Genomic DNA, 21,859 nt, shown 5'->3' on the forward strand with positions numbered 1-21,859 from the left:
TCTCAGGTGATTCTGATGTACTGGCGGAAACTATTGGATGTATATGAGTCGATCTTAATTTTCCTTTCTGAGGCTGTAGTTTTTGGCTGATGTTGTTTATGTATCAGTTTCTCTAGACTCCTCTTCTATCTGTACAATTGTGTTTACATAGGAGGGGCCTGGAGGGGAGCCTCAGCTAAGTGCTGTATGCCATGGGTGGTCTGGTTTTTCTCGGGCGCCTGCGTCAGAATTGCTCGGGGAGCATCTGCAGCATGCAGGGGCCTGGGTTCCGGCCTGGAGAGCCGGAGGTGCAGTCAGGGTTGGGAGAAGCCAGGCATGGCACTTGTGCTTTGCCTAAGCTCCCCTGATCCTGACCGGAGGTTGGTGGCATTCTTCACTGCCCTGAGCCCTTGTTTGGAAAGAACTATGTTCCCATTTAGGAGACCTTTGGGGCGATTGAAAGAATTGTTGGTAAGGATGTTGGCGTTTGAGAACATAATGCTTTTTTCTCTACTTAGCCCAAAGTCAGCAAATAATTGCCTCCGGGATAAATCCCCAACCCACCCCACCCCCAATCAGCAAAGACCATCAGAGCGTTGAGAAGCAGACTCTTCAGCAGGTGGTGCCTGGGTCTTCTCAGATGATGCTGGGATAAGCTGCCGAGATCACAGCCTGAAACAGGTTTGAGTTGGTACCACCGATGCTTTGAAGGCTCCCCCTAACCCCACCTTTCAGCACTTCTGATGAGTCCCTGTTGTTTTGACTGTGAAAATATGATATAATAAGATTAAAAAGACTCCCTATATTTTTTATGTTTCTCAGTGGCATTCCAGTCTTTGACCCTGTGCATACATATCTTTACATTGTTGTAATCATGGCCCTTCCAAGTTAATCAACTTGCCCACCCTCTCACTGTTCTTTTGTTTTGTTTCATTTTTGAGACAGAGTCTTGCTTTGTCATCCCGCTTAGAGTGCCGTGGCGTCAGCCTAGCTTACAGCAACCTCAAACTCCTGGGCTCAAGTGATCCTCCTGCCTCAGTCTGCCAAGTAGCTGGGACTACAGGTGTGCGCCATGATTCCTGGCTAGTTTTTTCTATTTTTAGTAGAAACAGGATCTCACTCTTGTTCAAGCGATCCTCTCGCCTCGGCCTCCCAGAGTGCTAGGATTACAGGCATGAGCCTCTGCGCCTGGCTCCCCTCTCACTGTTAAGAGGTAGAGCTGAGCTTGAAGTTGGGCAGGGCTGTGTGAATGTGTTTCTTTCCATTTGTGGGATGGAGTGGAAGGTGCAGTATCTAGGTATGACCACGGGGTGGTGCCAGGAATCAACACATAGCTGCCTCCACTTCCATGGACTGGAAGCCAAACCAAAAAGGCAAGCCTGGGATCTGGGAGTTGGATGAGGATTTGGGGAGATGGCTCAGGAGTCAAGGAGACCTGACAAGTATGGTGTGGATGGGGCTAGAATTTACCTGGTCTGATGTAACCTGAGTCTGTAGTCTTGATCCCTGTTGATGTGCCCTGCACGATTGTGTGTTTTTAATACATTTTTGATCCTAAAGGGGTTTTTTCTTGTGTCTCATTTTTTACTTTATTTTACATGAATAATTTTGAGTTAAAAAAGGCCGATAAAGACTCCACTCCTTTCATTGTCTTACGAAATGCCTTGTAATAGTCTCTCAGGCTTAATCATCTGGGAAAATAACTTTCTTCCTTGTCTGCCCCCTTGAGCACTGGGCTTCTGTGCCAGGGGCCGGTTGGATCCTGGTTGGAGGTTTGGTTGTTCACATGCACAGTTCTGAGAAGGGGCAGGCTGTTGGCATTTCCGATGCTGAGAGGGATCTAGCCAGGTAGGATAAATGTTGCAGAGTCTTGTGGATTTGGAAAGTCGGAGGCCTCCGTGGCCTGAGCAAGGGTGGCATCAGGTGGGTCAGGGGGAGTGTGTACACACAAGGACAGCTACCAGGCTTACTGCTTCCCCTTATATGGGTTAATTGGTTTAATCCTCACACCCGCTAGGAGATAGGCCCTTGAGCCCAGAGAGATGAAGTCATTTGCCCCAGGCAGCAGTCGTGGAAGAGTCCAGAGAACAGGTCTGAAGGTGGTTTGGGGCTGTGAGAATGATCTGGCAGGTTGTTTTGCTGCAGTGGACACACACAAGCATTGCCTTGGTGACTGGTTTCTCCCCTCATTGACGGAGACCAACTCCATGCCACCTGGGTTGCCTATTCCTAGCCTGTAATGCTGCTAAGGGTCTCGCCTCCAGAACCACTGCTGTCCCAGTCTCTCTGCCTCCATGTTATTGTCTTCCTTGAGCCTGTGTCTCTTCCTTTTGCCTAAAGCCTATTTGCACGGGGATGGTTCTGTCTGTCCTGTTGCATTCAGCAATTTTACGCCATGCTTAAGCAAAGACCAACTTAAATTGTGGAGCTTGATTTGCTTGTACTTTTTTTTTAACCCCCCCCCCAAAAAAACCTCTGAAAATCCAAATTTAATAAAAGTTTAATCTAGATTTGATCCAGAAACCTAAATGCAATAATTTGAAGAGTGTTCTTTCTGGGAGTTCATTTCTTTTTCTAGAAATAAGCCCATGTCGCTGTTGTTGTTCTTCTTGTTCCTTTTTTCTTCTAGGAATCTGTATTTGAAATTGAAAAAAAAATTTACTTCCTTAAGGATGTTTTCTTAGGGAGCACATTGACAAAGCTGAGACACAAATGAAGACTAATTCTGCTTCCTGCTCTGCACACACCTTTCATTCTCAGCTCCATGCATAAGTGCATAATTGTCCACATCAATCTTAATTTACTCTGTGAGATCTACACTCCTAACTGAGGGTATTTCATCTACTCATGCATGCCAATTAAGTCCAGCCAGATAGACCATAAAGAGGCAGATAAGAAAAGTAAAACACCAAGTACCTCAATTTAGCAAATTAGACCAATCTGTAAGGGATTCTTAGCTGCCTGAAATAGAAAACCTATGGCACTACAGAAATGCAAACTATATTTTAAATACCCAGCTTGGTGCCTGAATATATTTTTAAAAATCAAATTGTACTCATTGTGCTTCTGTTGTAGAATTTCTTTCATGGATATTGCGTTAAGTGGAGAATGATCCTGGGTTGAAATTTCACTCTCTGTTAAGAATGACTTAACTGTGTGATGTGTGGCTTTTCCCTTGCAGACAATGCAGATTTAAACGGTTCTATGCTCAGTGACACTTGCAACAAAAATAAAAAGACAGAGCGGTAAGGTCAATTTGAATTTTAAGCACCTCTACAGGTGACTTCCTTGAAATTTTGGAGAGGGCATCTTCGTTTGATTAATATATGATCTCAGGCTACTAATATTTGATAATTCCCATTAATAGGTTTATTTTGTCCCTTTTGAGGGTTGGTACAGGCAGTTATGTACATCAATTTGTCTGATATTAAATATTTCTTATGTGATTATTCAGCCCAGATTATCTGTAGTTAAAAGAACTGCTAAATTTATTTTACCGTTACGTGGAAAAGTTTGCAGGTGTCTAGTGGAGAGTGAGTTTTGTCTTATCTGCACAGTATTGATGTGAGGAAGGCGTTGTTATCGTACAAAAATGAAGGCAGTCTTTCCCTTCTTTTAAAAACCTTGGCTCTGACATTTTTTAAGACAAAATTTGAAGTTTTAGAATTTGGTTTGCTCTTGTACAATTGTTTTCATTATGTGGCAATTAAAGAGGTGATTTTTGACCCTTTGGCTGGCGCTGTGAGGGAAGGGAGGTGGGTTTCTAGGGAGTTTGGAAAATACTTTTTGAGAGACAGTATTTTGGAACAGATGGGAGTATAGATGAGAGCTTGATTATCTGAGTTTGAATCTTTACCTTAACTCATTGGCAATCTCGAGCAGCCTCCTTTATCTCTCCCTGTGTGCCTTTTTTTTTAGCTGTAAAACAAACAAACAAACAAAAAAGAATAACAATAGTTACTCTCACTGGGTTGTTAGGGTTGAATGAATTATTAACAATAAATATGAAATACTTAAAATAGTGCCCAACGCACAGTGAGCATCAGTAACTGTCAGCTGTTAATGACTATTTGTTTTCTACTCAACTTAAAAACATACATGTACGTAAGTATGTATAGTTTCAAAACAAAACTTGTTCCGAGCTAGCTAATTTTACTTAAGGAGGCAATAAATAGCGTAGGGGTTAGACACACAGGCCATGGGATCAAAATGCCAAAGCCTCACCTCATAGTTAAGAGATCTCATGTCTCTCAACTGTAAAATGGGATCATAGTAGTACCTTCTTCAAGGGTGCTAGGATTACAATAGATCATACACGTAAGATATTTGACATATATCAGTCACTCAGTAAATGTTAGCTGTTCTTGTTATTTACATGCTCACTAACTAAAACAGTTATGAAAAGGATTTTGTCAAGCCAGTAAGATGCTTGAAAAGAGGGTCTTTGAGGACCATGAAGAAGAGCTTGTAAATATTGATAGATAAGAAAAATGACCTCTTTTCTCAAATAAAAGGCAGTGGAACAATTGATATTGCAGGTTCACCATCCTTAATCTGAAAATCCAAAATCTGAAATGATCCAAAATTTGAAAATTTTTGAACACCAACATGATATCACAAGTGGAAAATTCCACACCTCACCTCATGTGACAGATCTCAGTCAAAATGCAGTCAAAACTGCTTCATGCACAAAATTATTAAATATATCGTAAAAAATTACCTTAAAGCTATGTGTATAAGATGTATATGAAACATAAATGAATTCGTTTTTAGACTTGGTCTCATCCCCCAGATATCTCATTATGTATATGCAAATATTCCAAAATCTGTAATTTGAAGCACTTCTAGTCCCAAGCATTTCAGGTAAGGGATACTCAGCCTATAGTATGCATAGCCAGATCATCAGCTATGGTAAACTTTGTTTTGCTGATGTTATACTTTTTGTTCCTTTCATACATTTTTTGTTAAGATTAAGGCCCACTTAGTGATAAAATGTCTGTATGAATGTAAGTACATTATCAAGTTTGGAGATAAATAAAAAAAATTTCTCCTTTGAACACACTAGGGGGCACTAGACATCTTTTCAGGGGACAGACTTCACAACCTACTCCTTGGTTCTAAGTAGGTAGGTCAGGATTACACTGTGGTTCCTCACGGGTCTATTCTCAGGCAGATGTGTCAGATCTTTGTCTTGTATCTCTTCAGTGTGTTCTCTTATGGCCTGATTTCCAGACCCCGTGCTGCTCTGCGTGGTAGGATGTCATGACCAGGATGTCCTGTCGATCTTAACTGACCAGTGTGGCGTGGGGTAGCATGACGGTCTGCTGTGCTTGGGGGTGGAACTGGACTGCCTGCCTGCTCAAGATTGGAAGAGGTGTTTCATTATTTGTTTTTTAATTCACATTTAATCTGTAATTATCTAAAATTTCTCAGTTTTACTCTATTGTGTAATCTCCTGCCAACAATTGTAAGATAGTATCTAATATTTATGTAGTTTCCAAAGCATGTTTTACATGTACTATCTCATTTAGTCCTCATAAGAACCCATTATTTGGCCCATTTTGTGGGCAAGGAGGCATATTCAGCAATGTTAAATGACATTTTCTAAAGTTTGGGCCTCCCCTTACCAGTTAAAGGGCCGTAATGCACCTCTTCTGCCTACCTCCAATTTTCACTTCTCTGTGGGTGTCTTAAATGTGTATTTATTGCTGGGTTCTCGTCTTGTGGCCTCCTCCTGGTGTAGAGCCTGACAGGGGCTTTGGGAATTAGAATATGGCCCAATGAGTAACACACTTCATTTTATTTGGTTGCAGCTGTGCCTGTTACATGTATGGATTAAAGAAAAAAAATGAAGGAGGGAACATCAAAAAAATTACTTTCTTCCTAGTAATGTAAATATAGTTTAGGGCTATTTAAAATCCCCTTTTCCTATTATAAGAAGAATTCTTTCATAAGAACTTGGATCTTTTGCCTACCCTGTCCTACCTGGTCCTGGAAACTGCGGCCAAACCAGGGTTCCTGATTCTTCCCTTCGGCTGGTGTGCGAGAACTAGTCTCGCTACAAAGTGGACTCACTGGTGAACCCAAAACGTGGAGCTCAGACTTGAAAAAAACTTACACAGTTTATATTTTGTTTATTTTTAAGTATTCAAAATAATGAGCTTCCCCTCTCCTCTTTTTTCTAAGATTCTAAATTAAGAATTTCTCTGAGGTTGCATTTGCACTCTGTTGTGGGTCATTCTTTCCAGTGGACCTTAACCATGTTTATCCAGTGGATAGAACTAGGAGTAGAGCCTTAAAGTCATACAGGTAGAAGTATTAGGAAATGCAGCAGGAGGTAGGTCTAAATGAGATAGATCAGAAAGTTTCTAGAACCCATTTCTGGATAACCCACTTTGACCATTTTCAAGTCACACTTCTCTATTTCTGTGTCTTTCTTATCCCTAGCCCTATTCTGAACTTCCACCATTCATACGCTCAGTACTTACTGAACGTCTGCCATGAGGAGGGCGTTCGCTTGATGGGCACTATCCTAGAGATCCCAGGTGTGCCCAAGATGTCATGGCGTTGGGAGGGCCCTTGAAAGACAGGCTGCCTGAGGCTGGCTGGCCAGGGAACGTTCCCCTGAGCGGGGGTGTTCTTTGAGTGAAGCTCTGAAGGGTCTGCTGAGTGTGTGGATGTGTGTGTTGAGGGGGGAGCCTGCGGGCAGTGCAGGACATGCAGGTGCACAGGGATGTGGCCGTGTGCCTGGTATGGCACAGTGGTAGATAGCTGTGTTTTTCCACCTAGGTATTTTGAACATCCTGGGAATACTGGAAATTCTTCTGAGATAAATTAACTTTAAATGGTGGCAGCTGGTTCTCAGGTGTATTCTTAGGGTTCCTCTATTGACAAGGCATGCCAGCAGGTTCCAGCTGGAGGATGCCTTGTTCCTGGTAGAGTTCAACTGGTTCTGTTAGGTCCGACGTGCTTCTGATAGATGATCATTGCAGTGTCAGCCCCAGGCCACACAGCCTGGGCCAGGTACTCATTCCAGCATGAGTGTAGGGAAGCTGGGAGTGTTTTCTCTGCCTGCATCTGACTGGGATTGTAGGTTTATGTTTGTTCCTGGCTTCTCTTGTAAGTGGCTGCCAGTGGAGTGGATGGCAGGCTGAATCTGGCAATCGTGTGAGGGGTTGGAAACTTGGCCAGTGAACACCATGCCCACTTCGTTTTATGTGGCTGCAGCTGTGACTATTACATGTGTGGATTTTTTAAAATGAGAGGATAGAGAACATGAGAAAGTGATTTCTTTTCTAAAAAGGTAAATGTTGGACTAGTTAATGCCCCCTTCTGCTTTTTCTTAGTTAACTGCCCTATTTATGGAGATAACTGAATTTAAATTTGGGGGCCATTTCTAATTCTTAAGATTTCAGCTCACTTGGGCCCAGATCTTAACTTTGACCCACTCCTAACCAATTTTAAGTCATCTGTAGCTATTTTTGTTACTATCATACAAAAGACTGTCATACTCATGGCAGTTTACTGTTTACAAATTCATGACAGAACTTTTAAATTGGGATATTACAGCAGGTGCCTTCTGAAGGCCAGATGTCTTTACCGATATGGTGATCGTACCATTCATAATAATTTACTGAGCATCCATTTGGTAAACTGTCACAGTTTTTGTTCAAAGATAAATGTTCGTGTATTTCTGTGAAACATTCATGGTGCATTACATTATCACATGCTGATCATATTGGGCCATATATGTGTGTGTGTATATATATATGTATATATATGTATCTATCTATCTAGTTTCCTCCGCTTTAAGTGAACATAGTAGTAGTATCTGCTGTAGGGTCGTTGTCAGGATTTCAGTAAGTGTATATGATTATAATACTATATTCATTAAGCATTTCTTATATTCTAGTCTCTTTGCTAAGTGCTTTACACGGGACACCTCATTTAATCCTTCCCAAACCCAGTGAAGGTAGGTGCTGTAGTTCCCGCAGTCTCACAGTGGAGGAAACTTAGATGCTGATGAAGTTAAGCTACTTGTTGAGGGTTGAAGAGCTAATAAATGACACTAGGATTTGACTCTAGCAGTCTGAGCCCAGACTTTTGTGAGAGGCCTGCATCTCTCTATATGTCAAACCCAGTGTGTTCATAGCACAGAATCCCGCTTTGCATCTGCTGGCCAGACAGACTGCACAGCCTGCCGGGCTACGGGACAGGCTGGTTAAACATGCTAAAGAGAGCACCTTTGAGGTTCTTGGCAGTATCCAGGATGGGGAAGGCATGTTTCTGTGTGCAGATGAACTCACCTCTCCATGCCCCCAGTGTGCTGTGCCCTCCCGTACTTGCTGTAGACCAGCACCTTCATGCTGTGCTGCTTCCGTGGCCCTCGTCAGATGGTCAGGTCTTTTGGCTGCAAGCCACATGAGGAAGTATTGCTTATGTAACAGAAGAATCTCTTAGCCAGAGCCACATATGCATGTGGTTTTATAACCCTGGTGTTTTCTGTCTTTATTATGTGTATATGATTCTACTGGGGCAATTTGTCTTCACAATGATACAAATACTTGTAGCAATAATGATTTTTCCCCACCACCTTTAGTCATCCTTTAGCCAAACTGAATAAATGTTTGGCCCTTTTCATCTTTCTTTATGAAGCGGAAGGCGCTGGAATGCAATCGTTTCTGTAGTGGCTTATGTGGTTTCCTAGGTGCTGAGTTCTGTGGTGACATGATGCCTGTATATTTTAGGAGGGGGGGAGGAGGAGGAAGCTGAAACCCTGTCTATGCAGTTTGATGTGGTGGGAAATTTAACAGCCACAAAGATTTACTGGCTAAGCCTAAGGAAATAGCCATTGTCTATCAATGAAGTTTAATATCTGTTACTACTGTATGTAAAATATTTAATGATCTTGTTGTGCCAAACTTTTAAAGCGCATATTTTCTGGTGTTTTTATTTTTCTTCTTGTAAAATTACCTTTGAGAAATTGCAAAAATGAAGTGTTTTCAAATGGCTATGACAGTTTTCATGATTTTTCCAAGTTTCACATTGCCAACAAATTTGCTAAATTAAAATATCCTTTTTTTAATGCAGACCTTTGGTTCTGGGTTCAGAGAGTAGGATTTGGATACTGAGGAATATCTTACCTGAAACTGCTTGATTGCTAAGTTTCAGAGTGAGTAGCAAGAGTTCAGATACGTGCATCAAATCCTAGCACTGTGGGAGGCCAAGGCAGGAGGATCGCTTGAGGTCAGGAGTTCGAGACCAGCCTGAGCAAGAGTGAGACCCTGTCTCTACTAAAAATAGAAAGAAATGATCTGGACAGCTAAAAATATATGTAGAAAAAAATTAGCCGGGCATGGTGGCGCATGCCTGTAGTCCCAGCTACCTGGAGGCTGAGGCAGCAGGATCACTTGAGCCCAGAAGTTTGAAGGTGCTGTGAGCTTGACGCCATGGCACTCTAGCCCAGGCAACAGAGCGAGACTCTGTCTCAAAGCAAACAAACAAACAAACAAACAAAAAAACCCCAGATATATGCATCAGGAGGATGTGTATGCATCTTTTCAGTTTCTAAGTTCTGATAGTAAGGAATACCTGCATGCCAGGGTTTCTCAGCTTCAGCACTATTGACATTCGAGACTAGATAGCTTTTTACTTGAGGGGAAGGGGCCAACCTGTGTGTTGTAGGATATTTGGCAGCATCCTTGGACTCCACCTGCAGGATGCTAGTAGTAGTTTGTCCCCAGACTCAGTCGCAGTTGTAACAACCAAGAATGTCTCCAGGCATTGTCAAGTTACCTTGGGGGGGGGTGCTGTGGGGGCAAAATTGCCATTGCTGTACAACACTGCACTTAACAGAACTTGTAAATGACATGAAACCCAGAAGACTGTTATAGCCACCTAGAGATACTTCATTTGGTCAGTTGTGTGGAGATAATTTTTAAGGGAGAAAAATACTAATAGAAGAAGAGATTGCCTTTAGAAGTTAAGCACAGAAAAGGACATTAAATTTTTATATAAAAAGAGTATCACATATTAAACCTTATGGTTAGATGATATCCATTTCCTTAGACTTGGCCATGTATTGCCTCTTCCATTTGCTGTTCTTCTCTGGAAATTACCAACAGTGCTTCATTGATCTTATTGATACATTCTCTTACTATGCTGCAGTGCAGTTTCAAATCACCAACTAGTGCTTTCTTATTGATCACAAATAAATTTCAGCTACTCCTTCCTTTTGTTACTTTGAAGAGCTGAAATTTTCAGCAAGGCAAGAATTTATCAGAGGATGTGCTTTATGATCCACCAGCAGCTACCTGGAGGAGGTTGCCTGTCACTCTGGCGCTGGGCCTCTGCTGGTTTTTCAGTGGATGCTAGAAAATATACCATGCCTCTAACCAGGCAGGGTGTGCAGTATTATCTTCATTTTCTCTCTTGCCTTCCCTCAGACATTCTCTGTTATTCTTGCATAGTCAGTGACAAATAAATGCCTTTTTCTATATGTTGCTGCTCTCATTCCCTTGCTGTGAGCTTTTTAGTTTGAAGGCATTTATCTGTTTTATCGTCTCATTCCATTTCCGCCATTTTGTGAAATTCAGAGTGTCATTTGTATGCATGCTGAAAAAAATCATCCTTTTATTTTCCAAGTGAATAGAATTTGAGGCTGTTGACTTTCATATTTTTTTTAAACTTATGACACTAGGGTCCATTATAGTTGTATAGTTGTATGAATGCATTATGGTTAGGGGCTGCATCTTCCCCACAACCTTGATGTGTTGCTAAGACTTTCACATGTTTATATGACCAACATTTCTCCTGTTAAATGTACATGGTGACTCCCTTCTGAAATATAAACGCTCATTTTATATCTGAAAAGCATCATATTACTAAATTCATAACTTAGACTTTATTCAGTGAACACATTTTTTTCTCAGTGGTATAACTATCAGTACTTTTATATTGTTGATGTCTCCCCTAGTAGGGTAATCAGTAATGTGGATCTGATACAGTGGTTTTGACCAAAAAGTTGCTTTATGTCCAAGGTACTATGCTGTTTTATGCTATGACTATCTTGAGCACAGAAATAGTAATAGTAAATAAAATCTATTTTTATTATACTGTATTGTTTTGGAGATACGTTAGTTATGTTGAAATTTTTCCTGAATCTTTTATAGAGCTAAGTTCATATATCTTAGGAACTAGCAGAGAAATTTCTCCCTTAGGGTATGCCAGAAGAGGAACAAGTAGTTTTGATAATGAAATGAGACCTTACAGAAATGTATCTAGAGCAGCTATAACAATTCAAACAAGAAATGAATTGGGAAGGCAGGAAGAGAGAACTATTTTTCTTTTTTGAATATTAGTGTTTCGGATAATGATGGCAGCAGAAACCTGAAAGACCATTCTGATTTGCCTGTTGTTTCCTGTGCATGATCTGGAACTATATATTTTAACCTGTCTTGTACCCAAAATAACAGAAATATGATTTTTATTTTCATTGTAGGAGATGGAATAAATTGAGACTGCAGGACAAAGAGAAGCGTCTGAAACTAGAAGACGATTCTGAGGAAAGCGATGCCGAGTTCGATGAAGGTTTTAAAGTGCCGGGCTTTCTGTTCAAAAAGCTTTTCAAGTATGTGCCATGTGATCAGTTCTTTATATTTGTCATCAAGCCATTATGTGCAAATTAATATTTTAGGAATTACACAGTAGTTACCTGTAGGCCCTTAACGTACTGGCAGCAATTTATTGCAAAAACAGACACTGTCAAATGAAATTTTAGCCACATGCTGTTCATTAAAATTAGATGATAATAAATTGACTAAAGTGCACATTGGGTATGCTTGTGAACTGATGAATCTGTATGGACCTATCTCAGCAGACTAAAAGCAGCACATTTAAAAGCCATCTGTGTATAATTATTTTTTGTTCTTAGTAATTTTAAGGTGCCAAACTTGTATCAGATTAATTTAATATATTAAAATTAATATTGGGGAGGGTTTGTGTTTTTTTTACTTCTATAGGGAAGTAAAAAACTTGAGATTATTTTCTGAGTGTCTTGTGTTGTACCTGAGGGTATAATACGTTCGAGCCTACCAAATGTACATCTAAATATTTTATGTAGATGTCGTTCTGATGTCAAAAGAGAAGATACAGGCAACACCTTGAGGATTAAGTTGCTATTTGAAGCTGCCTACGTTTCATATGTAAAGTGGCCAAGTGTTACAGATGACCGGATGCTGCCTGGTCGACAGATGCAGGCTCACGGTCTGGAAGGGCTGGCCAGTCTCCTGTGATGAATGGAGATACTGAGGAGCATTTTCAGTCTCATCCCTCCAGGGATTTACTTAACAAGATGCTTTAGGAAGGCTTCTTAGATGCATGTAGGAAGCTAAACCATTAAATAGCTTCTCTAGGACTCTTTTGTATCATCAGTTTGTAGTTGGGAGCAGGATGCAGACTTCTTTCTTTGAGATGATTAAGTTTAATCTCCTTCATAGATTCAGCTGTCAGCCATGTCCTAAGCTTGTGGAGGAAGTCTACTTAAAAACAGCGTGCTCTTTGTAGTTCCTCTCAAGGAGCTTATATTAAATATTATAGTTTTAATTTTTCTCTCTCTGGGGAGGGTAGAGGGGTGAAGAGTAGTTATTTTAACCTCTTAAACATACAGGAAGCCATATCCTAAAGGTGTGAAGTGACATGGCTGGATTGCTACAGCTGGGCAGAGGAAGAACTAACTATGCAGAAGGTAAAAGCAGAATTTCTAGTGATTTTTGCAGATAAAATAGCCCAGAGAGGTGGCTACTTTGTTTATTGCTTCTCCCAAATGAAAATTAACTAGGGAAAGGTAAATAAAGAGAACATTTATTGGCAACTTTTTTCATTTTCTGTACAGTGATTGCTTATTAAGGAATAGGCCAAATAGTATCAGTGTTGAACTAGCAAAAGGATTACCCAATTATAGATTAAATTGATTTCACAGAGGCACAGTACTTCTGCATGTACAGGAAGTGATACAGCGAACATCCTCAAGGGTCAAGTGTGCATTTATGTATAAATGTCAGATTTTCTAGCAAAGAAATCTCACAGTTAATAGAACCAAACTTTGCTTACTACGAGTGTATAGGATTCAGTGTATTGATAATTAACTCTATACTAGTTAATATAAATACATGTTTTTTTAATTAATTGCATATTCCTGGAAAGTATTTTGTTTTTATCTCTACAATAACCAGGATTTTAAATATTTTATAGATGTCATAAAACTTCTGTTCCTTTTCTTCAGATGTATGAAAAAAATTAATAGAATTGATAGAGTCTCCATTTTTCTTTTATGACGAAGTTTTAGCCAGCCAATTTAATTTTAAACTGTAGAGATATTTTTCTTTTTTTACCATGTGTATTGCACTCTGTGGAATTGAATTAACAGGGTACGTAGTTGTACACAAGGGAGTTAGAAGGTACAATTAGCCATTTAAGTGCTATTTTCTGCAAGATAACGTTTAACTTTTTTTTTTGTTAATATATATATTTTTTATTTCAGCTTATTATGGGGGTACAAAAGCTCAGGTTATATATATTGCCCATGTCCCGCCCATCCCCCTGAGTCAGAGCCTCAAGCGTGTCCATTCCCCAGACAGTGCGCCTGGCACTCACCATGTAGTCATACCTCCATCTCCTCCCCCCACCCCCCCACCCCCCACCTCCAATTTGCCCAGCAAATGCATTGGTCTGTATAATTTAGCAGTCAAATGACAAACATCATTCTTTTGGCCTTACTTTCAGCCACACTAGTAAGTGCAGTCTTGGGTTAGTGTGACAATGCAAGGTACACCAATTATCCGTGGTCATGTTGTGATGCTTCAGTCTCCTGGGGATAACAGGATATAATAATTTCTTTATTGTTGTATAATAGTTTAGAAAAATCTTTAACTTTTCCTAAGGAGTAATTTTTATATGCTTTTCAAAGGTTTTGAAAAGTAGATTCTATAACATGTTTTCACTTAAACCATGTAATTGTTTACAGTGTTTATTACTGGGAAGGTCAGAGTCGGTCAGTGGCACTGCTGGAAGCAGAGCTCAGGCCTAACTCCTTGTCCATCAAAACACACCTGTCAGCAGTGTGGCTGGTGCTTTTGAGTGTGCAAGTGAATTTCCTTTGACTGCCATCTGAGGGCCTTCATGTGTTATGGGTGGAAAGAAAGAGCCCCTCTTTGCCATCTTTGTACACTGTCCCTAGTTTTGAGGATTTCCATGTAGAGATATGACTTACAGGACTGCTTAGTAAATATTTTTTTAAATCATTTTTTTAGTGGTAATCATCTTCTTGTGAACACAAAATCATGTGCTGTTTGAAGCCAGTGGAGATGAGATTTGTAGACGAGGAAACACCCGGAATACTGTTACTGCCTCTCCTGGGTCACATCGAATCCAGATGTCCCAATTCCCTCCCCAACTCCTGGGATACCATGCTGGTTACCATTCCTTTCAGAATTTCTCAATTGCTCCTTTCCAGATTCTCCTCACTTTAATGAAGTGGATCACCCCAAACAAAGAAAGTTGTTGGACCCATGTTGGAAGTGGGCGGTGTGATGTAGTGGTAAAATGCCAACATGGTCACTGGGAGGTTTTTGGTCCCTGCCTAGAAGGAATTGGTCCCATAGTTGTTCTGTACCTCAGTAAAAGGAGGTTAATTGACCAGAATTTAGTGATTCTAGAAACTGATTACACATTAGTTTTTTTGCAGAGCTTTTGGGAGTATGTCTTTTTCAAAAGCTGAGATCATATATTATTAGTAGTAGTGGCTATGGCTAGAGTCTAACTTTTAGAATTGCTTTGCAAAAGACTGGGAGAAAGTTAATTAGGACGTATTTGTGGAGAGGAAATTAAAATCAGTTCAGCAAGAACCCTAGTCCAAAATGAGATTTTAGATAGACATACCAAGTACCAAATAGCAAATATTTGGGCAGCAAAACAACAAAACCACCTTTTTAAAGGTGAGTTAATGGTGAAGTAACAAGGTAAACTCAGCCTTGATATTCTCTTTGGGAAAAAAAAAAGTCCTTCGGCTTTCATTGGTGGTTTTTGCTTTAGATTTTTTAACCTGGCATATAATCTTCACACCATTCCTCCTCGAAATGTTTTTTGCATTGTTCCGTTTTAAACTTCATTTTTAGGTTACAGACTAAACATGACATTGATGGAGAAAGGAAAATACCAATTCCTACTTTTGGTTGGAAGAGGGAGGGGATATATTCTTTCTCTTTGACCTGTATTCTTTATTTAAAATCTTCATAGCTAAGGTCTTTTTGTACCGATGGTAAAATTCCCGAATCAATTTCTGCTTTCAAATATTGAAAAGACCTTTTGTACTGTTGAGTCTTTAAACTGTTCTTTTTTGCTTCTGCTAGTAATATGACAGAATCATCTGTTATGTACTAATTTTGAGAGCAGCCCTATTATTTACACTTGTTTATGGCTTTAAAATGTAATTTGGCCGGGCGCGGTGGCTCATGCCTGTAATCCTAGCTCTGGGAGGCCGAGGCGGGTGGATCGCTCGAGGTCAGGAGTTCGAGACCAGCCTGAGCAAGAGTGAGACCCCGTCTCTACTAAAAATAGAAAGAAATTATCTGGCCAACTAAAAATATATATACAAAAAAATTAGCTGGGCATGGTGGCTCATGCCTGTAGTCCCAGCTACTAGGGAGGCTGAGGCAGTAGGATCGCTTAAGCCCAGGAGTCTGAGGTTGCTGTGAGCTAGGCTGATGCCACGGCACTCACTCTAGCCCGGGCAACAAAGTGACACTCTGTCTCAAAAAAAAAAAAAAAAAATGTAATTTAATTTTTCTCATAAAAAGATAATATGATTACCAAGTGACTTTTCAACAGTATAAGCTGTAAATTGTGGTGGTCTGCTTCCTGCCTTTTTGATGCAGTTGAGATTGAAAAAATAAATGTTAATGCCTCTTTTTTGTGGAAAAATTAATGGAGCTTTATATACAAAAAAATTTGGGATTTTTTTCCCAGAAAGAGAGTGAATAAAAGATAATAAGTTTATATTTGTTTACCAAGCTATTTCTAATGTTGAAAAAGAAATGAGATAGTCCCTAATTACCCTATCAGTTTAATTAGAAATGTGCTAACGTTCTGTAAAGAAAAATTTGTGATTTTGATTTTATGCCTAGGTGATCAAAAATGTATGACCTTATAAATATAATCCTCATGTAAAACACACATCCGGCATGTTTCTCTGACTGGTACCAGAACCTAGCCAAATGATTAATTCACGAGTACTTTCTGTTACGATCTGTATTATCCACGATTTGCCATTTTCTCTTTTCTTGTTGGTGTTTGTTGTCGTAGGTACCAGCAGACAGGTGTTAGGTGGCTGTGGGAATTGCACTGCCAGCAGGCAGGAGGAATTCTGGGAGACGAAATGGGATTGGGCAAGACCATCCAGATAATTGCCTTCTTGGCAGGTCTGAGCTACAGCAAGATCAGGACTCGCGGTTCAAATTACAGGCAAGTGCTCCTCTGCAGACTGTCAGTCTGTGGAGCTCAATTAATATTTCATCAGATGTATTGCTGTGGAGGAGGGTCTTGTGAATTATTGATGACATTTCAATTACAATATTCCTTTAATTCTTTTAGTGGGGGACATCAAAGGAAAAATTTTATGAGACAATGGAGCTGTAGGGCAGGAGAAATTAAACATGTAACACTTTTAATGAATTCCAGGCATTGATGCTTCATTTTGCAGATGAGCCCCACTAGATATTTTGGGTCAATACGATGTCTAAGGTTAGCTTCTACAAATGGATTGTTTACAAACTCAATTATGTTAATATCAATAGTTTACACAATATAGAATTTTAAATTAGACATAATACGTTTAGTTCCATTTATTAAATTTTATATTAAAATATTTGTTCTGGCAGGAGACCAGGTAAGCATTACAGTAAATACAAAGTATATTTATGGGGAAAGTTGGAGCTTTGAAGAAGACATTCTCCCTAATTTCCTTTATAATCATTGTGCATGATAGCATTTATAGACAGCTTGCTCTCTCTTTTTTTTTTTTGAGTGAAGTTACTTGTCTGCTTGCTGTGCTTTCTGCCCACCTCCAGTCTACGAATTTTATATAAATTCTAAGGCCAAAACCTAAATGACTGTCTAAAATGATAGAAAACTATCATTTAGGTTTTAATCTTTGTTCTTTATAGAAATTTTAACTATTAAGGTTTTAATATTCTGAAAAAAAAGGATTAATCTGTTTGGTATGGGAGGACAGAAATACTTTATCTTGAAATAAAATACTGAGGATTTCCATATTTAAGCTGCACATTGACTACAGAAATCAGTATTGGTAAAAATATTGTTAAGTAAATTATGCAGGATATTTAATCCTGAACCCAGATAATCGAGGAACGCCTCGTGTTGCAGTAGGTTTATCTAATGAGTAACAGCAAGATATTTACTAGATGGTTACGTCCTGGAAACTTCAGACACTCACTACATATGATTTGGAGATGCCTTTAAAATAGTGTCAATGTAAAAAAATAAAATAAATAAATAAATAATAAATAAAATAAAATAGTGTCGATGTGCCTGAAATCAGCAACTGCAGAAAGTTACTGTCTGTACTCCATTTCACTGGCAGAGAAATGTTCAGTAGAGAGCCAAATATGAACTGTAAACTACTGAGTCAAGAAGCTTTTTTTATTCTTGAGAGTTTAGTGCTTTGTTTTCATTTCTTTCTCTTTCGTTAATTTAGCAGATCAACACTTCTTGTGAAGAGTGTTTGAAGTTTTAGAATATTTTAGAATACCAGTTGTATTTATGTAGATGTAGGAAGGGGAAAATTTTTGGAGACTTTTTGAATCCTAAATGTTCTTGGTGTTTCAAGAAAGTTATATTGTCAATAAGCAGATGATTTTCTTCAAATATTAGAATTCTATTACGTTTTGCCTGGAAGCATGTGAAAACATTCCAGCCCAAGGCAAAACTCAAAGTTGAAAATGGGCATTTAGTGTTTCCTTATCTATGAATGTCACTAGTTTAGCATTTTAAAACATGCTTTCTCTATGCTAAATAAGCTCTTTGGTTGGCTTGGTCTCTGCAACTGTATTGGGTTTTTTGATAACTAGAATGCCCCAAAATGTCCCAAATGGTTTCTAGGACTGTGTTTGTTTCCTTAAATGATTTCTGGGATTTTCTTAGTTTTCATCTCTTTTCTTCCCTTCCCTTCCTCTAATCGTGAAACCTGTATCGAGTCTAATACTCTGGTCCTAGGAAATCTAAAGTTATCCCTGCAGTGCAGTTTCGATCTAAAAATTAAAACATACTCTCTTGAGTGGTAGCAGTCCTACTAGGAGTGAACTCTGGGCTAATAATGAGGAGCAACTGTAATCAATTAGCTATCAATGCTCATATCCTCTTTCCTATAATGAAATAGTGTGGCATATTGGACTATAGCCCAGATCGTCTTTATTAAAATAGTACTGGTAGAAGTGGCTTTTGAGAACATGGTAATATATCAGCTGAGCAACTGGGCTCTTCGTGAAAAGAGGTGCATTGAGGAGATCGGTCCCCTCTGCCTTACGTGTCCCAGAGCAAATTGGACAGCATTTTTCTGACAATTTTACAATATGTCCTCCTCTGAAACTAGATGAACATGGGAGTTGTCCTCTATGTTTATTTCCTAAAGAAAAATAGTCAGCACTTGAGGTCAAGTTAAATTCTGTGTGAGCTGGTATTGCTTCACTGGCTATGTACATTTCCTCTGAACTCTTGCAAACTAGATTTTTGGGCCCTAATTTGAAATGGTTTCATGTTGTAATTTTAAGGTCCATGAACTTTGAAAATGAAGAAGTTTAAGTCTCTGTGATACCAAGAAACTTCATGGTAAAAGAAGTTTGGTTTGTTGTTGTTTTAAATGTGTGTTGTATTTTTGTTTGTTTTTAAAAGAGGAAGAAGCATATTACATGTGGTTAATAAAAATCTGTACTGATGGTTGTGTTCCCAGTTCATATGGGACACCCGACCCTCTTTTTACTTTGCCGTTCATATTGCAGTGATAGGCCCGTGAATTTTATGATGGAAAGGAAATACGAAGTCTGTCCAGCCATAAAGGTCTCCATGTTTCATATGAGCTGGATACTTTCCAGACATGCCTTGTAAATTAATCTTTCAAACTTTAGTTAAAACTTTAAAGTCTTTCATTTAGTTAATTTCTAATTATGAATAAATATCCTGAAAAAGTTAATAAACTTTCAAGGGTCAATATTTTATTTTATAAAAATTCCTGGTAAATTCTAGGTATGACTGGCAGGTTTCCATCCTGTTGGTTGAAATATTTGACCATGGAAGTATTGGCTTGCCCGAAATTCATTAGGTAATCAGTAATAACCAAAGATGAAAGGAATTGTAGTCTGTTTGGTAATTGATGCTAATCACTCTAGTACATTTAGCCATTTCTTATGCTTATCTCACTGGTACTGAGGGTTGGAAAAGGGTGGTTCAGTTGATGTGCCTGTTAATGTCATGTCTCAGTTCAGAGTGGCCACAGTTCCAGTGCACCCTGGGCAATGCAGCACCACCCTTCTTCACGGCCTGGGTGGCTGGCTTTTCTGGACTTCTGATAGACACATACCCACAGGAGCTAGAAAATAACAACTTCAAATAGCTTGTCCTAATGACGATGAAAGCACCTAATTTAGAGGTAGGCGGGAGAAATGGCTTGCAGGGTGATTCTTGTTTTCCTCTTCAGGGGTGACTGTTGAGAATCTTCAGGCCTTCCAGGTCCTGCAGAATGTCTTCCACAAATCCAGCAACTCTGTCCTCTGCACGCAAGTCCTGTCGGCTGTCAGGACCATGTGGGCCTGGAATGCTCGAAACTTCTTCCTGCTGGAGTGGACCCTGCAGCCCATCTCCCAATTTGTGGAGCTCGTGCCCCTGAAGCCGGCCCGGGTGCAGGTGCACTTCTTCCGGCTGCTGGAGGCCCTGGTGTTCGAGCTGCACTATGTGCCCCACGAGATCCTGCGGAAGGTGCAGCATCTGATCAAGGAGAGCCCCGAGCCATCCTGCACTCTTGTGGCCCTGCAGAGCATCCTCAGTATCGCTGGTGGGGACCCGCTCTTCAGTGAGATCTTCCGGGACTCGGGGCTCCTGGGCATGCTGCTGGCGCAGCTGCGGAGACAGGCCAAGATCATGAGGAAGTCAGGTGCTACCGGGTGTCAGGAGAGGCGGGCGAATGGGCTGGGGCCAGTGTCAACCAGACCTGGGCTGCGTGCCAACCTGGCCACCTGTAAATGTAGTAGAGAAAGTGACATGCTTGTGTCACTAGGAAGGTACTGGGAATACAGGGCTTCACAAACAGCAGGGAGCCTCCCAGTCTTCCCCATGAAGAGACAAGTGGGACGGTGAACTTGTGGCTAACTCAGGCCCTGTGAATTCTCGGCTTTAGGATATCTCCTGCCCTAGACATTGCCTGGGTGTGTAGATGGGGAGACAGCAGGGTGTGACAGGTCCTCAGGCATGGGAGCTTGGAGAGGCCTGGGGATCTGGAGCCCTTCTGGGGTCTGCTGGGACACGGCCGCCTGGGTCACTGGACTGTCAGCCCGTGGTCTCCCACCGGGAAAGAGGTCACCAGGGTTTCCCTGGCCAGCACTCCCACCGAGTGTAGGCGCCCTGCTGGGGTGTACCTGTGGCTCCTTGGCAATGTCCCCTTCCCCTGCCTTGGCCTCTACACTCTGGGGTCTCAAGCTCTGTGGCCCCTGCTGCCCCACGGGGCTGCGAACTCTGTTCTTGTTGGGGTGCAGGGTGGCTCAGGAGTTGGGCTCTTTCCCTGCCTCCCCAAGCCCCATGCTACGTGTCCTGCTGGGGACACCCCACATGGTGGGCTGCAACCCCCACCTCCACTGACTTTCAAATGGGAAGCGGGTAGAAAACTCTTTTCCCAGCTCCTCTTGTCTTTCCGTTAGTCTGTTTACACCTGCTGCTCTGGGAAATAAGCCTGGAGAAGGGACACTGGGACACAGGAATCTGGCCACTTACCTCTCCCCACCTTTTTATCCTCTCCTTCTTCTCCTTGTCCCACTGTATTGTGCTTCAGGTCATTGGTCTGTCTGTTTCCTGGGCCTGTCTGGTGGGAAGCAGCTGAGGGAGAGGGCGTGGGTCACACAGCCCTGGCTGGAATCCTGGCCATGTTTCTTACAAGTTGAATGATCCTGAGCAAGTTACTTAACCTCCATGAGCCTGTTTCCTCCTCTGTAAAATGGGGGTAGTGATACTTGCATCACAGGCATGTTGTGAGTTCAGATGAGGAAATATCTGAAAAGGACCCCTTGCTGCACTGGCATATAGCAGTTGCTCAAGCAATGTAGTCACCTTATCCCTAGAGTTTCAGTGCCATTGCTCAGGCACCTTTTGGAGGCCAAGCAGGACCCACACCCTCCCCAGGATGTTTGCAAACAAGATCAGGCCTGTGGGTGCTGAGCCCTGGGATGCTTTGTGCATCTGGGCCTCGGGCTGGCCCTGGCAGTGTTTTGTTATGTGCTTCCTTTTACAGCTCAGTAACGTCCTGCCTTAAATCCCATCATGAGTGAAATTAACATATTGCCTCCCCTGCTTTCCTTGGCATTTAACTGAGAAGTCTTTGCATCTTTTTTGTTTACTGTTTCTGTGTTGTCTTAGCTGGATATTGCATTTCAGCAGCCTAACATCCAGTTTGCTTTTGAAGCCAATCCCAGACCTATGACCATAGCTAGGAGAATTTGAACTTTTTTATGAGCTGATGCATCTTGTCTACTTTGTGCTTTCTATTGTTAAATGTATCTTGCTGTTTCTTAGATATTCTGTCACCTGGTTAATAAACTCTACTGTT

General features: G+C 40.8%; 1 long non-coding RNA gene across 2 annotated transcripts; it reads left to right on the forward strand.

Annotated features, from left to right (window-relative positions):
* The first annotated feature begins 646 nt into the window (after nt 1–646).
* On the forward strand, nt 647–16,634 carry LOC123649903. 2 transcript variants are annotated; one of them, XR_006739184.1, is made up of 3 exons: nt 647–660; nt 11,480–11,608; nt 16,339–16,634. It is a non-coding gene; the product is annotated as an uncharacterized LOC123649903 (long non-coding RNA). The 2 variants fall into 2 exon arrangements; XR_006739183.1 differs by lacking the exon at nt 647–660 and adding an exon at nt 5,327–5,353.
* Nucleotides 16,635–21,859: the final 5,225 nt, after the last annotated feature.

The sequence above is a fragment of the Lemur catta genome, chromosome 14 (assembly GCF_020740605.2).
Source record: "Lemur catta isolate mLemCat1 chromosome 14, mLemCat1.pri, whole genome shotgun sequence".
Lineage (NCBI taxonomy): Eukaryota > Metazoa > Chordata > Mammalia > Primates > Lemuridae > Lemur > Lemur catta.